Source organism: Otolemur garnettii, unplaced genomic scaffold, assembly GCF_000181295.1.
Source record: "Otolemur garnettii isolate 467f Iridium unplaced genomic scaffold, OtoGar3 scaffold00006, whole genome shotgun sequence".
NCBI classification, from domain to species: Eukaryota; Metazoa; Chordata; class Mammalia; order Primates; family Galagidae; genus Otolemur; species Otolemur garnettii.
The window spans coordinates 28707224-28726398 of NW_003852401.1; the positions used below are offsets into that span (position 1 = coordinate 28707224).

Here is a 19175-nt window from a genome sequence, read left to right on the forward strand (position 1 = left end):
AAAAAAAAAAAAAAAAAAAAATATATAAAGCATAACATGTATCTTTTCTGACTGCAATGGAATAAACCTAGAAATCAATAACAAGAAGAACCTTGGAAATTTCAAAAATGCATGGATATTAAACAACATGTTACTGAATGACCAATAGGTCAACAAAGAAATTAAGAAGAAAATTTAAAACCTTTTTGAAGTGAGTGAAAATGAATATACAATATACCAAAATCTATGGGATATGGCAAAAGCAACACTAAGCAGGAAGTTTACAGCAATAAATATCAATATCAAAAAGTAGAATGACTTCAAATAAAGAATGATGCATCTTAAGGAACTAGAAAAGAAAGAACAAATAAACTAATAATTAGTAGAAAAGAATAATTAATAAAGATCAGAGCAAAAATAAATTCAAAACAAAAAATATAGAAAATATCAGTGAAGGAAAAAGTTTTTTTTTTTTAAAGATAAACAAAATTGACAAATCTTTGGTTAGACCAAGTAAAAGGAGAGAAGACTCATATAAGTAATGTCAGAAATGAAAAAGAAGATATACAACTGAGACCTAAGGAATACAAATAATCATTTGGGACTATTATGAACAATTACAGTAGAACCTTCATAATTGATCACCTTCCTACACCTCCTTAAGTTGACCTAATTTTCATAGACCAGTCATACCACATGTACATGTCAGTACAGTAGGCCTCATTTATTATGTTGATCACTTCCACATATTGGTCAGTTTGTTACAATCCATTGAGTGGTCAACTTACAGAGGTTCTACCCTGTATTTAAACACATTGTAAAACCTAGAAGTGATGGATAAACTTTGGGACTCATACAGCCCACCATGATTAAACTATGAAGAAAGAGAAAGACTTAACAAATCAATAATGAATAATAAGATCAAAGCTATAATAGAAACATCTCTCATCAAAGGAAAGCACAGGAGCTGATGTCTTTATTGTTAAATACTAACAAACACTTAAAGAAAAATTAATTCCAATCCTATTCAAAGTCTTCAAAAAAGTTGTAAAGGAGGGAATATTTCCAAACTCTTTCTATAAGACCAGTATTACCCTGATTTTACAATCAGAAAAAGACACAATTATAAAAAATAAAAAAGAAAACTAGAGGCTAATATCACTGGTAAATATAGTTTCAAAAATCCTCAACAAAATACTGGTAAACAAAATTCAACAACATATTACAAAGATCATTCACCGTGATCAAGTGGGATTCATAGCAGGGATGCAAGGATGGTTCAACATATGTAAATCAATAAATGTGATACATCACATTAAAGAATCAAAAACAAAAAACACATGATTATCTTAATAGATGCCAAAAAAGTAGTTGATAAAATTCAACAATTCCTCATGATAAAAAAACCCTCATCAAAAGGGGTACAGAAGGAACATACCTCAAAATAATAAGGGCCATATATGATAATCCTATAGCTAACATTCATTTTACTGAACAGAGAAAAATAGAAGACCATTCCTGTAAGGGCTCCAAGACACCCACTTTGATCAGTTTTATTCACTGTCACACTATAAGTCATGCTCAGGTAATTAAGAAAGAGAAAGAAATAAAGAGCATCCAAATTGGAAAAGAAGTAGTTAAATTAGTCTTGTTCACATATGACACAATCTGATACCTTCCAAAATCTAAAGACTTTACAAAAAAAGGTTAGAACTGATAAATGAATTCAGTTAAGTTGTAGGATACAAAATCAACATACAAAAATCAGTAATATTTATATATAATAACATCAAACAATCTGAAAAAGAAATCAAGAAAGCAATGCTATTTATAATAGCTACAAAAAATATAAAATACCTAGGAACCAATCTAACCAAAGAAGTGAAAGTTTTTACAAAGAAAACTATAAAACTCTGATGAAAGAAATTGAAGAGAACACACACACAAAAGGAAAGATAGTCCATGCTACTGGATTGGAAGAATTAATATTGTTAAAATGACAATAATACCCAAATCAATTTATAGATTCAATGCAATCTCTATCAAAATATCAATGACAGTCTTCACAAAAAGAAAAAAAATCCTAAAATTTATCTGGAACTACAAAAGATCCCAAATAGCCAGAGCAATACTGAGAAAAAGAACAAAGCTGGAGGAATTACATTACCAGATTTCAAATTATACTACAGAGTTATAGTAACCCAAACAGCTTGGAACCAGCATAAAAACAGATACATAGACCAATGGAGCAGAATAGAGAACTGAGATACGAATCCATGCATTTACAATCAATTCATCTTCAACAGAGGGGCTAATGGCATGCAATGGGAAAAGGACAAGTTTTTAATTAATGGGGTAGGAAAACTAGAGAACTCTATACAGAAGAATGAAACTAGACCCCTATCTCTCATCATACACAAAATTAAATCAAAATGTATTAAAGACTTAAGTATAAGCCCTGAAACTATGAAACTACCACAAGAAAACTTTGGGGAAATGCTCTAGAACATTAGTTTGGGCAAAGATTTCTTGTAAAAGGCCTAATAACACAGGAAACAATAGCAAAAATAGACAAATGGATTACAACAAGCTAAAATGCTTTTTCACAGCAAAGGAAATAATCACAATCAACAAAATGAAGAGATAACCCATACGTGGAAACATTTGCAAACTGTCTATCTTACAAGGAATTATTAACTAGAATAGATGAGGAACTTAAACGACTCAAGAAGAAAACCCAAATAATTTGCTTAAAAATGGGCTAAAGATGTAAACAGACATTTCTCAAAAGAAGACATGCATACGGCCAACAGTTTCCCAAAAATGCTCACCCTCACTAATCATCAGAAAAATACAAATCAAAACCATGATGAGATATCATCTTACTCTAGTTAAAATGACTTGTATAGACAGGGAATAACAGAAGTTGGCAAAGGGGTGTGGAGAAATGGGAACTCTTGGGTGCTGTTGGTGTGAATGTAACTTAGTAAAGCCATTATGGAGTCTCCTCAAAAAACTAAAAATAGAACTACCATATGACTTAGCAATTCTAATACTTTCCAAAAGAAGGGAAATCAATGTATTGAAGAGATATGGGCACCCCCACATTTATCACAGCAGTATTCACCATAGCAAAAACATGGAGTCAACCTAAGGGCTCATCAATAGATGGATGAGTGAAGAAAATGTGGCATGTATGCACAATGGAATATTATTCAGCCATAAAAGAAGGAATTCTTGATATTTTCAGCAACATGGATGGTGGTGGAGGCCATTATACTAAGTGAAATAAGCCAAGCACAAGAAGACAAATATTGTATGTTCTCATTCATATGAGGGAGCTAAAAAACAGGGTCTCATGAAGATTGAGAGGAAACTAGTGGTCACTAGAGGCCAGCCAGAGTAGGTGGGAAGGAGAGACGAAGGGGAAAAACAACATAAATGTTATTACTACTTAATTGTATACTTAAAAATGGTAAAGATGGTCAATTTTATATGTATACTTTACTTCAATAATTTTTTTTAAAGAAATGCAGAAATGATTTGGGGGAAGTAAATGAAGATGGTTTAGCTCATTTTGGGGGAAACAAGTATATTCACTACTTACAAGAACAAAACAGAGTAAATGTGCTTGAATTAATCATAGAGTTTTCGATTCTAAAACCCAGCAGGTCTTACCATTAAACAAGGTGAGGATATGAGAAAATATATTAGGAAAATGAAATTGAGTCACTTCCATGATATCTATTAGTTGGATTTTTTATTTATATGTATTTATGTCACAGTAAGAAATGAATCTGAAAATAGACATGGTGATTGAGAAGAGCTTTTGAAAATGAAAATAAACGTGATAATAGACTGAAAAACATCTCTATGCCGCAAGGACATTTTGGCTTTATCTATCAAAAATAAGAGGGAACACTCCACAATCATTTCATGCTATGTTAGATATAAGAGTTGATATTCAAGTTTGACAAATGGTGTGTAACATTGTCTGAGAATTTTAGAAAAGTACCATAGCTACACAATAGATAATCAACAAAGAAAGTTCTTATGATGGTCTAATAATTTATAAAATACACCTGTGATAATAATACCAGGCTTAAGGACACTAAAAATGCTACTTCCAGGGCTTTCATGAAAGAAACATCTCTGAAATGTTTCCTATTTGTCTATTTAATTTCTTAATAGAATCTGGCAATGTGTTTCCTGAGGATAGGAGCAGGAGAGGAAGAGAATTAGACCCAAGAAATAATTCAATCACTGCAATGCAATGACTTTTTAAAAAATACCAGTTTAGGTTAATATTTCCCTGATGAATCATTAATATTTAAAATAATTTGAAATAATCGAGTGGTTAATAGAAAATGCAAAAGCTCAACTTCATCAAGATAAGCAACGATACAAGATTGTTGAGAGGGATTTAAATATGAATCCGATTGGTGATAAAAGGTCTTCTGCAGATAATAGCTTTAGTTTTCTCTTATAATCAAAGGTGCCTTGGTATAGGGAAGATAATAATGCAATTTGATGAATGGGGTACTGTGCATCTAAAGCGTACTCATGTTTGGTTTCCAATCTTTGAGAAAATAAACTTTCTTTGGTTGGCAAAATTCTAAGTTAACATTTTGCCAAAGGGACTGACTTTGAGCAATGGATGTGCTGATTTATATAAAGGAGGGAACAAAGTAGAGAAAATCAAAGGAATTTCAAATACACCTGGAAATGAGCCAACAAAAGATTAGTACAGAGTGGTATGAAACTTTTTATTAGAAATAATATCAAATAAGTTTAATTTCTTTTACCGAGTTTCATGTAAACCATCTACTTTCTGCGGAATATTTTTGAGCAAGTCTCATAGTTTCATATTGAAGTGGGTGACTAAAAAGTATGCTGGGGAGATAGAAGTGGGGTGAAATTAATATAATTTCAGTATCTCCTATAAGAGTTTCATGCATGAATTTACACATTTGATAAAATAAGTGAAAATTTTACTTTCAAAAGGATATTTTCTTATATGATGGACTTCCTAGTTTATTTTAAAGGTGTGTTCTGTTAGCACATGATTTGATCCAGGTTATTTTCAGGAGCAGATTGTTTTATAGATTGAAGCTCCACAAACTTACACTCTTTCAAAGGATCATTGTGAATGAACAACTGGACAAGGATGAGTGCAGTGAATGGTAGGGGTTTTTCTTTTGACTCTCATCTTTGGCTCCTTTTTCCCTTTTATTCTCCCACCATAATTTAAGATACTAGCTGCATCTTTCAAGGGTACGTGTGAAACTTACTAAATGTAGAATATAAATGTCTTAACACAATAACTAAGAAAATGCCATGAAGGCTATGTCAACTGATTTGATGAAAATATTTCACATTGTATATAAAAAACAGCACATTGTATCCCAAGACTGCGTTAATGTACACCATGATGATTTAATTAAAAAAAAAAAAAGAATACTAGAATTTGTTTCTCCATCCAAGAAATGCAATTCAGAGGCCAGAGTCCATGGTTCCAACATAGAAAAAATTTTTTTTTCTTATGACAAAAGTCGTACATGCTTGTCATGAGAAACTGTAGGACATTTAGAAAAATTTAAATGAAAAATAATTTATAAAACCCCAAGTCCCACTCAAAGTCATTACTGAGGACATTTGGGTATATTTCCTTTAAAACTTTCTCTTTTTCTTTTCTTTTCTTTTTTCCTCCAAAAGCAGAATCTGTGTGTGGGGAGAAGGGAGCATATTTGTGAAATACTAGTTCGTAGCCTCATTTTCTTTTCCATTTACAACCAAGCACTTTCCTGTATTCTTGGGAACTCTTCAATTTTTAATATTTTCAAAACATTTCATTCAACAGATGTGTTATAGTTCACTAAGTCAACACCGCAACTGTGGGACATTTACACTGTTTCTAAATGTTTATAAATAACAGTGTGATGAACATCTTCATGTATGAATTCTGTCCTATGTTTAGCCCTTGGCTCTTGGGATAATTCTCAGAAATCTTTTGTCACAATTTGCCTTTAGCTAGAAATGAGTAAGTTAGCACATAAAAGTGAGTTAAGTAAAGGGAAGCTTGAGTTGTTTTTGAATCAGATTTGCTGCGGTGGCACTCCACCTCCATTAAGGAAAGACCCAGGGGCAGCTGACCGGACCACAAGGTACAGGTAAACATAGGCACAGGTGTGTGTTGAAGATGCAGCCTTTACACGTGGAGGTGCAGAAGCTTTGCCTAAGGTCTGGTCCATCAGCTTGTCCCCCTCTATTTGCATTACTGCCAACCACTGGGATGAGCTTAAGCTCTTGTTTCTTGAAAAAGGTATCTTGAAAAAGCAGACTGACCTCATCACTTTCTCTCAGTTTCATTTTCTTGATTTTTCCTTTAATTCTTTCAATGCTGCAGAAGTTCCAGGGAAGTGCTAGTGTTGAATTATATAACTTGAGGGTGCAAAGGAAATCTTTCAGCGATCATGAAGTTTGGGGACCTTTTTGTGTGTGGAAAGCACATCTATCTTATTATAGTAAGAACAATTTTTAGATGTGGTCAGTGACTCCACCAAGGCTCCCTGGGCCTGCGATTGATGTATCCTTCATCACTGAAAGACCACTTTGTAATCCTAAGCTGCTGATTTTTGTGATGAGGGCAAAAAAAAAAAAAAAAAAAAAAAATGGGCATGGGCTAAGACTTCTCAACTACTAATTTTATGGGGAAATTTTATTGGGGCTTTCTAGGGGGTTGGAACTGGATGACAGCGTGTCATCCACTATCTCCTGGTTTCAGTTCTTTTCCTGACAAGCAATGTTACCTTTCATTTATTATATAACTTTCTCATGTACCTCAGTGGATGCCAATGTAACAGATGCCACAGGTCCAGCAGCAATATTTCCAGAAGCTTCCTTATATATTTTATTGCCTTGGCTAGCAGAATCAAGAATATTTATTACCTATCATCTTGTCAGCCAACCAGATGGCTGAAAATTTAATTTGACTCCACATGATATTTTTCATCCTGGGAAGGCTATTACTAGGTTTATGTGCCTTCTTTGATATATTTAAAAAAATAAGTAGACAGTCTTCTGAGGGGAAATACCCAGAACTGTGGATAGTTCTTCTCGGCCAATAATATCATATGAGCTTTGTATTGAGTTATAAAAATTTTCAGGTTTTTTTTTTTTGGTAGTTTCATCTTTTTTTTTTTTTGGTCATTATAGGGATGAAACTATATTTTTATTGACTTTCCTATCATATTTATCACAATGTTGCCTACTTTGGCAGTCCAAGACTTCTTTGAGAAATGATCACCAGGGGTGAGAATGTCAGGAAGGGACCAGGAGGTGCTACAGAGAAGTTTTCTCCCCTTCCTACTGAAGGTGGTCCAGTTCTCCTAGTGACAACCTTATTGGCCTTTTCCATGGTTGGTAGACTAGGAGCTTTTGGTTTACCTCTCTGGGAACCTGCCCATCAGGAGGTCACCATACCTGGTACAGGGCCAATCTCACCCTTCTCACCCTTCTTCAATTTGAGCAGGGCAACTCTGAGTCTGGGCCAGTACAAGTCTGGGCTAATACAAGAGACCTTTGAGGGGAAGGAGAATAAGAATTTTGAATTTTTTTTATCACCTTAGGAAAAAAATACCTCTTGCTTCCCTTTTCCTTTATTTTATGAAAAATGCCAGAGACAAATATCTAGAAGGTAGGATACCTAAGTTGCCAAAGATAGGGGATCTGCCTCTTGCAGGTGGTTTCTGTCCCTTGCCTGGTGGAGCAGCGGAAGAGAGCTGCTTAAACTGTGCTCTCTCTGGAGCCCGTGAGAGATTCTGCTGTAGATGTTCCGGGGAAATGTTTTGGAAGAAAATGTCCATTTCTGCCCTGTGTCACTGCCTTCAGGTTCCTGGGTTTGCTTTGTGAGGCTCATAGGATGAGGTCATGTTAGCATGGCAGATGGCCTGTGTTGAAAGAATCTTGTCGTAACCAGCTCACTTCTCTGAATCTTGGTTTAACCATTTTTAAAAACCTAAGTTTGAGGGTGGCACTTGTGGCTCAAGGAGTAGGGTGCTGGCCCCATACATGGGAGGTGGCTGGTTCAAACCTGGCCCCGGCCAAAAACTGCAAAAACAAACAATCCACCACCACCACCAACAATAACAAAATCCCCTAAGTTTGACTAGGTGGTCACTGGGGTGCCTTTTAGCTTAAGGGGCCACATATGGTTTGATTTCATCTTTAGAATGGCAGAAAATCAGCTTTAGGTCTCTCATGTTCTAGCCTCTTAGCTGATATATTAATTCCTCAAAAGTATCCATAAGGAGGGCGCTTGGTTTCCATGCACGGTACCATATGAAAACCTTATTTCCCTTTGCTATCTTGAGTATTCTGTTAATTACATTAGGACAAATTTCTATTTAAAAAATGTTCCCTGTTTATCGTGCTGGACCATGGCACCCTCATCTCTTACTCATGCCAAGCCTTTTATACACCCAGCTCCTGTGCTTTAGAATTAGCTAAGTGATGTAAGACAATCCTACTCAGGAAAACCTGTCACCGTCAGGCTCATATTGCCCTGTCAGTGCCCATGGCCCAGGACAACGCTCAAACCACTTACTATAGACACTGTCATTTTTGTAGTCTACCCCTGAGTTCCCCTTTTCCACAGCTGCCATGCCCCGCCTGACACCCAAACACATTTCAAGCTCCAGCTTGCAGAGGGAAGACTGTACACAGTGCTTGAACTTTGAAATGATACATACTCAGAAGTAAATCATGCCACTTTCTAGGTGTGTAGAAAGGCCATCTACCAAAGCTTTGGTTTCTTCCTTTGTGAAATAGGGATAACTCTTTGTCTCAGGATTATTGCAAAGCCTTGTGTGAGATCATCTTGTTAAATCATACAGCACAGTTTCTAGTATGTAGCATGGTCCCAGTAATTGTTAATTCCATTTCTGTTTGCTGTCCTTAGCAACTTTTCTGGGCATGTCCTCATTCCCCCTTTGGTGTGGCTTTGTTCTATCTGCTGTCTCCGCTGGTGTGTGGTTTTCCCAAAGTTCAGGCTAACTCTGTGCTCCTTGTTCTCCAAGGCCCAGTTCAACTGTCATCTACTGCACACTCATCCTGGTTCTAATCATTCTTTGCCTGGGTTAGGTGCCTGGCATCTGTGCTTCCTCTGAGCTATATGAATATACCGCTATCACAGCATACACCTTCCAACATTGTGACAACAATATTACTAAGGTTGCTTATTGTGTATTTACAATGTGCCAAATACTGTATATGCATTTTGCAAACATGACAAGCTCACAAAAATCTTTTTCCTAGTTATTGTTGTTATTCCCATTTCATAGCTGATGACCTTGAAAGAGGTTAGATACCACATGGAAAAATCATACGATTAGGAAAGCCTGGGGTGCATTTGAGCCCACACAACCTGGCCCCAGGGCAAGTTATCATACTGCTTGTCTGCATCCTCCAGTAGCCTCTGATTTCTTGGAGGGCAAGGATGCCTCATCCATCTCCTTGTCCTGTTACACCATAGTGTGGTTGACACATTGTGGGTGCTCAGTTAATGTTTGTAAAATGAATGCTCCATTCTCAGTCTAAATCTAGCCTGCACTTGTCTGATGGGAGATGTATGTGATACTGAACAGTGCTGATTACACTCAGGTAGGATAGGACAGGAGGCTTAGTTGCCCTGTGTCTGTCTCTCGTGCCTGTGTGTCTCTGTGTTATTTTCCATGCAGACACTAGTCAGCCTTCCTTCTGACGTCCACTCCTGGTCTCACCAGCAAAGACAGGACAGGCACAGTGCTGCTCTGGAGCAGTCAGTTCACAAAGGGTTAGGACTCACTTTGTTTATAGTTTTGCAGGCTAATCATGAAAAAAAATAGACACCGTCATTTGGTTGTAGAGTCAGTATTAAAATAAACTAGCCTGAGAGAGGAAAAGAAAGAAAAGCTCCTGGGCTGCTTTGTGGATATGTGAGCAAACCCACAGTTGGAGAACACGCTGGACCAATGGCAGCACATTCTAGAGTTTGTGTCTGACCCAAGATAATCCTAAATTTTATTTGAGTTAAAGTACTTGAAAACATTTGTAAACAAAGATGCAAGATGATATTTTAATATGATGAGTATTGTCTTAAACAATGGCCAATAAAGTAGCAAAACACAGAGACCATTTCTTAGAAATCAAATCCAGCCAGACCCTCCCCTGCCTTGAAGCTGGCACGCCTGCCAGGGGCCTCTCTTTTGTCCTTGCTCCTGTATGTCTGGCCCTCAGTCCCATGGGCACAGAAAACCCCTTATTTATTTACACAATGCCGAGCCTGGAGATGCTGCCTTTTCCCCCTTCCTTTTTGCAGTTTTTGATTTCAATTTGTGCTTTCTCCATGGCTTTTTTCTGGGGCCTCTAGAGAAGAATAAGGAACAAGCAGCGTCCTTTGTCATAGGGCAAGAAAGGCAACATAAAGGGAGACAAAACGCTGCCCTGGTGGGCTCACCCCTGAAACCAGCGTGACAAAGTAAAACTAAAACTGGTGGGAGAATGCGAGTCTTCCTGTGCAACCACATTCCCTGACCTGACAATGGAAAAACATGACATTTGTTAAAGGATAAAAGGGCCTATTCGTCTAGGGCCTCCATGCTGTCGTCTTATCCCAATGTACAAAGAAGTTTCTTTTGAAAAGTTTTCTATTCTTTGAAGCTCAGATGGGACTGATTCAAAAAAGGGAACAATTCAGTATATCAGCTCTATTGTTTCTCTTTAAAGCCAGGTCATCCTTCTCTCTTCCTTAGGCCAATACAGCCATATAATTCTGTGTATTCTGACACCGATTAGTTGAGTTTATTCTCATGGTTGCCCATTGCACACGTCACAGTTGCTGACTTCTCCACGGTCAAAATTCTTTGCATAAAAATTACAGGCTAAGATTTGGGGATTGTTAACTTTTGTTTGAGAGTGACTAAGGGTGACAGCTTTGTTCCCAAGAGGAGCAAACCTTCTCTGACTCTCCTAGCATTGCCTTTACTGTGTTCCAATGTCACATGTAAGAAATTAAGTGGACCTCTCTGGCAGCTTGTTAGGAAGTTTCAAGAATATTCACAAGTATAATTATCATTATCAATAGTTAATATAGTTAATGGTACAAGGCTCTTCAGCAAATTCTCTTGGTTCCTCTCTTATATTGAATCCAGAATTTGAGGATTTCTCACAATCCTCAGATCTAAGCTACCACCCTCTCTCCCAGATTATTGCAATGGCCCTAGTAAGTAGCTTTTTAACTCCTATCCCTGTCTCTTCTTCAACTGGATCCTCCACATAACAGCAGGGTTTTGAAGCAAGCAGCTCTGGAGTCAAGCTGCTGATGCCAAAGCCTCTGTTCTGCCTCTTTGTAGCTGTGTTTACCCTAGGGTAGATTCTTTGCCCTCTCAAAACCTTTATTTCTTCAACTAGAAAGAAATAAAGTAATAATAGTTCTCACTCTAATTGTTTTCTGTTGAAAGTTGTGAGATAATGCTCATTAACTAAGTTGGTATAGCCCCACCATATGTGTGCTAGTATTATTATTATTACTGAATTACACAGTAAAAGAAGGTGAGTTTTGATTTGACACAAAGTCTGCAGCAAGATCTAGAAAATATAAAACTTATACATAGAAAACATACATCCCCAGGAGCAACACTCTCTGGTTCAAGGACCTCAGGTGGTCACAAAAAAAACAGGAATTAAGTACTTGAAGGGAAAGAGGGAAGCGATGTATTCACAGTTTATTTTGTTTGTTTCTCACAGTGAAAGCCCAGTATAATCACAAGTAGTCTATGTAAATCCCCAAGTATATTCAGCAGTGGCCAAACATGCCCTCTAGTCTTAAGCAGCCTAAAAACTATTTGGGGGAGAAATAGATTCAAGTATTGTCAATATCACAAAGCTGTGATAAAAGTCACCATCAAACTCTAGCTAGAGAAATAATTTAAGGGCTAAGGAGATGAAGGTCATTTCTGCCAGGTCTGACATAGAAGATTTCACAGAGAGCAACAAGGCTTGCTCTGGACTTTGGAGACTATGTTAGAATTTCAATAGGGAAGCTGGTGGTGGGGAGGAGCAAGAAGAAGAAATGGTAAGAGAAAAACAAGAGAAAAGAAAATAAGAGAAAAGAGAACACTGAAAAATTATGTGCAAATACTCGGTTTGCTGGAGGGTTGAGTAAAGGAAAAGCAACTTATAAAGCAAGGTGAGAAAGGAAGATTGGGACAAGCTATAGGTGATCTTCCATGTTGAGGAATTTGGACGCAATCTATTATATACTAGGCCTTGTGCTAAGCACTTTCCTATACGCTACCTTGCTAAGGCTCACATCAACCTTGTAAGGTTCAGAGACAGACTGAATTACCTGAGATCACTGAGCTGATATAAGTGACAGAATCAAGATTTGACTTCAGATCTGTCTGGCTTTAACCCATGCCTGTAGCAGTGGTTAATGCTCCTAGAATGCCTCTAGGCTTTCTTACTAAAGTCAAATGCCTTCAATGACTACTTCATCTGAGGGTGGGGATTGGAAGTGGGGCCCAGCTTCAAGGCTGCTGCACTAGGCTTGAGATGGATGAGAAAGGTCTCACTGGGGGGAGGCACATGATAAAGAGGTGGGTTTTGTGTGATGGACCACAAGAAGAGTCACATAGGGGGTTGGTTGACTTTCAAGGATGGAGAGCAGAGAGAAATCAAAGAGGGTGCCAAATTCTTGGGCCACAGTCCTGAGAGTATGGTACTAGTCTGAGAAACAGAGAAGTCAAGATGATGGGAGCAAAAGTGATGAGTTTATCTAGAAATTCCATTCTGTTGGGCTCAAGGGTGAGTGGAAGCCCAGGGGAGGACTGTGGAAGGTAGGAGGGAGACTCAGTTCTCTATCCTGTAGTGGAGCCAAAGGAGCAGAGTCACTACTGCCCACATGCCCTGGAAACCTTGCTGCTTTAATGGTGAGCAAAAGAAAAGTGCTCCTTGTTACAATGCCTTTTTAATAGAGGTGGGCTGGGGGCATAGATTTTTTTTTAATTTCAATAGATTTAGGGGATAAAAGCGTTATTGTTACATAGATGAATTGTATCATGCCAAAGCCAGGGCTTTCAGTGTATTGGTCATTAGAATATTGTATCCTACTTATTGTATCCAATAAGTAGATTTTTATCCTTCACCCCCTTTATACCCTTCCCTCATCTTAGTTTTTAATGTCCATTACGCCACTTTTTGACACTATATCCCTTGTTTAGATTTTAGTTACAAGTGAGAACATGTGGCATTTGCTTTTCCATTCTTGAGATACTTCATTTAGGATAATGATCTCCAGTTCCATCCTAGTTGCTGTGAAAGACATTATTTCGCTCATTTTTATGGCAGAATAGTACTCCATGGGATATGTACACCACATTCTCTTTACCCACTCCTCAGTTGATGGGCACTTAGGTTGATTCCATGTCTTTGCAATTGTGTACTGTGCTGTGATAAACATCTAGGTATGGATGCCATTTTTTGGTAAAATAACTTCTCTTGGGTAGATACCCAGAAGTAGGATTGCTGGATTCAACAGTAAGTCTACTTTTAGTTCTCCGAGGAATCTCCATATTTTTTTCCATAGATATTGTACTAGTGTACATTCCCACCAACAGTGTATAAGTCTTCCTTTCTCTGCATTTACGCCCATGGCTACTGTTTTTTGACTTTTTAATAATGGTCATCCTGACAGCTCTAAGGTGGTTTTGATCTGCATTTCCTTGATAACTAGTGATGTTGAGCATATTTTCATATGTTTCTTGGCCATTTGTCTGTTTTCTTTTAAAAAAAACTTTTGATGTATTTCAACCACTTTCTGATGGGGTTATTATTTGTTTTATTCTTTTTGAGTTCTTTGTAGATTCTGAACATTAGCTTTTTGTTGGATGTATATTTTGTGACTATTTTCTTCTATTCTGCAGGTTGTCTATTTACTCTGCTGATTATTTCCTTTGCTGTGCAGAAACTTTTTATTAATAGTTGAATTCCTTCCCACTTACTTTTTTTGTTGTTGCAGTATCTGCTTTTGGGGTCTCAGGTTGCAAAACTAGTGTACACAGACCAGTAACATTTCTATACACTAATAACTGTCAAGCTGAATGTCAAACCAGGAACTCAATACCATGCACAATAGCTGCAAAAAAAATAAAATATCTAGGGATATACTAACCAAAGAGGTAAAATACCACAAAACACCGATGAGAGAAATCATAGATAACACAAACAATGGAAAAACATCTCATGCTCATGGATTAGAACAATCAACATTGTTAAAATGTCCCTACTGCCCAAAGTTATTTACAGTCAAAGCAATTCCCATCAAAATACCAGTGTCATGGCTCAGGGTGGTGGCTCACACCTGTAATCCTAGCACTCTGGGAGGCCGAGGTGGGTAGATTGCTTGAGCCTAGCCTGATCCAGAGAGAGACCCTATCTCTACTAAAAATAGAAAAAAACCCTCCAAACCTAGCTGGGCATTGTGTTGAGTGCCTGTTGTCCCAGATACTGGGGGATTGAGGCAAGAGGATTGCTCAAGCCCAAGAGTTGGAGGTTTCTGTGAGCTACAATGATGCCATGGCACTCTATCCAGGGCAAGAGTGTGAGACTCTGTCTCAGACAAACAACCAGTGTAATTTTTCACCTATCTAGAAAAAGAAGTTGTAAACTTTATATGAAACCAAAAAACAGCCTAAATAGCCAAAGTAATCCTAAGTAAAAGGACCAAATCTGAAGGCATCACGTATAATTCAAATTATACTACAAGCCTATGGTGAAACAGCCTGGTGCTGGTACAAAGGAAGACATGTAGAGCAATGGCACAGAATAGAGAAGCTGGAAATAAAACCATATAGCTATAACCAACAGATTTTTGACAAAGCAGATAGTAAGATGCACTGGGGAAAGGATGGTCTATTAACAAATACTGCTGGGAAAATTGGTCAGCCACATGCAGTAAAATGAAACTGGATCCTTATCTCCACAATCTGCAAAATTTAAGTCAATCTGATTTAAAGACTTAAATGTAAGACCTGAAACCATAAAAATTTTAGGAAAAGATATAGGGAAAACTCTTCTGGCTTCATGCCTAGGCAAAGAATTTATAAGATCCCAAAAGCAGCCTGGAGGAAAGGAATAGATTTGGCAAAACTCAGAGGCTGCCAACAGCTTTTTAGGTTACAAGTGCCACAAAGCAATGTAGGTGTACAGAAGATGAAGAAAATAGACCCTCTTTCCAAACTGTCCACTTCGGAGAGCAAGACTTGAGGGAGGTGCACACACATATGTGCAGGGGTTTCGTGAGTCACATGCCTGGGCAATGATAAACACGGTAAATGTGCTAAACATTGTCCCAGAAAGCAACTCTGGTACAATTTTAGTGTGGTCCTTTCACAGGCAGGTTATTCGTGTCAACCAGCAATGCCTTTCCCACAAAGAACCCTCAGAAAAATGCCCAAATCACATTTACCTCTTCAGTCAAATGCTAGCATTTCTCAGGCCTGTTTTATTTAGAGATATTAAAAAATAAAATGTTCTATTTAGAAGTAAATTTTCTAGTTAAATATGGATTATCCCTTCATGCCAAATAAAAACAAGTTAATTCTCTGGGATGGAAACTTTTCAAGAATGGAACAGACGCATCTGTCTTCTTAGATAACATTAAATGGAATGAAAACCCATTATTTTCTTTTGGCATGTCTGAGTGATGTTCTCGCTGACAGTTAGTGATGGAGGTTATTTGGGCCTATTTCGAGACTGCTCACATTGACGGTTCACATGCCTGTTATTTATAATTTCCCATCTCTATGTTCTAACTGTTCTCCCAACTGTCATTCATTGTACCTCCATGATTTCTAATTATAATGGGGTGAACTAGCAGACCAAACTGAGCAGGGACACAAAGGTTTCCGTGGCATGTGGTGCCTGTGACTGTGTGGCAGTTAATGTATAGATTGCTATCGATGTCAGGGTTTACATTTACTTTATTTCCTGGTTCTTGTATGCATTCTGGGTGGTTAAGAGTTCTGTAAAAAGGCCCATTAGATAAATTAGGTGTTACCATATGCTTAGGAGGAAAAATTTCTAATTAATTTTATTTAAACTCTTTCTGGTAATATCTTCTGGGGAGTTAAGGATTCAACACATCTGAACTCCTAAGAAGAATGTTTGCTAAGTGAAATAAATATATCTGCCTAAGGCAGGAATAGAAATGAGCTCTTATTAATGATAATAGCAGCGGGGTGTGCCAGCACTCCTCTAAGAATTGGATGTATGAAAAATCTCACTCTTCCCAATGACCCTCAGTGTGATCATTCCTATTTTCCAGTAGAGATACCAGAGAGATTGAAAAAGGGAGAGGAACTATTGAAAGTCACATACTGAAATTCGCATGCCAAGCACTCAAACATTACACGGTTGCAGGCCTCCCTACTCATTTGGACTCTATGGTGGGGCAGAAAGAAGGAGAATGAACATAAACTTCAATGAGATCAGAGGTAGTGTTCCATATTTGATGTTGATGGTCACTGCTTTCAAGCAAATGAAGAACCTGCTGGATGAATGGGTTCTGGCTGGTCATGTTCTCGGGCCATGACAGGTAGCTGCTCTGTCACTGAAACCACACTTCCCTTGTTTTGTGTAGTCCATTCCTCTACTCAATGAATTCTTGAAAGAAAACCCCACTAGCTATGGGAAGAAAAGAATCGCGAGTGTTGGTCATTCTTCTCTTTGCTCGCCAAAGTACAAAATTCAGTCTCCTCTTACTTCCTGGGAAACCACCAATTTATAGGAAAGGGTAAAAGGAACCTTGATTATAAAGAAAGAGACAAGGTTACTCTATAATCTTGAACTTCTTCCCTGTTGCTTTGGCAAAAGCACCTACTGACTGGTCAGATTAGCCAATGCATTTTATCATTGATCATCAGCTCCTTTAGCTTTGCTATTTTTTTTTTTTTTTTGCCTCTCCCACAAGACCCCTGGCTGGTCTTGAACTCCTGAGTTCAGGAGATCCATCTGTCTTGGGCTCCCAGAGTGCTAAGATTGTAGGCATGAGCCACTGTGCCCAGCCCACACTGTCTTTATATAAAAAAGTATCAAGTATTCAGACTATATAATGACTAGACTGTATGACTTTATGATAGACTTTATGATAGGAGATAGCTAGGATTTTTAAGATTTTCCTTTTATTCTGTTTGTAGAAGGATCAAATAACTTATAAAATAGATGCCCACAAGTAGAGTGTAAAGTAAAGCAAACTTCTATAGAAAGTCAAATTCCAACATACGGCATGGTAAAATGGTAGGAAAAGGTGTATATTTTTAGCTAGCAATTACAAACCTTCTGTGTTTAATTGAGGTTAACAGTTGCACAAAGTAGAACATAATTATTTTCTGCCCAGCACCTGTCTTTGAGTCTGTCACTGTGCTATTCATTTCTAGACATCAATGAGAGACGTATCTTTCCTTTTTAACCTCTTATCAGTCCATTACACTGGCAAACACCTCTTAGCTTGAAAGTTCAGTACAGATAGATTCATGGGATTATTCAAAAAACTTCCTAATGCTTAGGAAGTGCTTAGTCCCTGTCTCATATAAACCATACCTTTCATTACGTTATGTTTTCAGCCTCCCCTTCTCTCTACTTCCTCATTTCTTCCCTTCTTTTTGAAAGTATTAACTGGGAAACTTGAAACCACAAGGCACTGTGTAAAGACCTGGGGAGACCATGCATGTGCACTCACATGTACGCTGGGCCTGCCTTTCAGAATAACTTGTGCTCTTTATCTCACATTTTGAGTAATTGGGTAGATAACATTTAATCAATCCTTTTTTACTAAAGAGATCCTTCTCTAAACAATAGGAACTAGAAGTAGGTGAAGCTCAAACATTTCACCATTAGAGTAATTTTATCATCTAAAAGAGTAAATATAATTTTTAGCCTACGAATAAGATGTGCCTAAAAGATATTTTTGGGGCCATAGTTGTCTAAAATAAGAAACAACAGACCATTTTAGCGTATTAGCTGAATTTAGCAGTGGGAAAATTACCAAATTACACATTACTCAGTGAGTCCCTGAAATTCTGAATGAAAAGAAAATTAGTGGGTTTATTCCAGGTACAGTGGACAATTCTAACTCCTTGAAAAGGAGCCAGGTTTTATTTTGATTCAATCTTTAGAAGAAAAAGACCTAGTTGTTACCAGGCAGTAGAGTCCGTTTGAGAAACTGACACCATTAGTAGCTCTTCATAATTATGGTGTCAATCAGAGTAGCTAAGGCCAAGGCCAAGTCACACATGGGTATCATAACTCCATGGGTTCAAGGCCTGAGAGAAGTAAAGCAGTTCCAAAAATAAATTTGGAAACGGGAAGAAGGATTATTGTTTTCCAAAAGGAGAAATAAGTGAATGATCAGTCCTGTAATTATTTAAGACATTCATTTGTCAAGTATCTCATTTTTTAGAAAAGGCCACCCAAACCATCACCACTGCACTATCAGGAACTAACAAGGAAGACAGACAACCCACAGCCACCAGGATTTCTGATGCTTTGAGGAGGTGAAGACTCAGGAATGTTTTCCAGGGCACCTGGTTATTTGAATCTGTCAGGCTAGTCCTGTTCTTCCAAGAATTCTCAGAAGTGACAGGCAGTCAACAGCTTTACTGGGCATGACAAGTTTCATTTCAAGGAGCTGAGCTTGTGATTTCAAATAGACTGATTGCAGCTCTAGCCCCAATCAACTCCAAGTTTCAATCACTGCTTTGTTGTTTTCAAGTACTACTTTGTTGAATACACTCAGCAATCACAGAACTACCCAGCCCAATGTGGCACAGGCTGGGAAAGAACGCACAAGTCACTTAAAGGAAAAGCATAGTTTAGCAGTTTTCTAGAACAATAGTTTTAAACATAGATTGTTATAGTGACTGAACTACACTTTTTGATATGGATTTGGAAAAAAGGTATTTCTAGAACTGGTATGAAATCCAGGGAAGAGCTGGTAACACGCTCATGCTGCCTTGTGGAGGACTATTGGATGCTCCAGCTTTCACTGTAACTCCAGTTTCTTATAAGGCTCCACCTACAGCTTCTAAAATGATTAGGTATTAAGATTTACAGATGTTTGCCTAGGTATCAAACAAAAGAAATTAAAAATCTCATTCTAC

At 37.6% G+C, this 19175-nt stretch overlaps 1 protein-coding gene across 23 annotated transcripts in view; it reads right to left on the reverse strand.

Annotated features, from left to right (window-relative positions):
• Positions 1 to 19175, reverse strand: part of TRPM3 (transient receptor potential cation channel subfamily M member 3) — a 559493-nt gene that overhangs the window by 156395 nt on the left and 383923 nt on the right. The window lies entirely within an intron of this gene.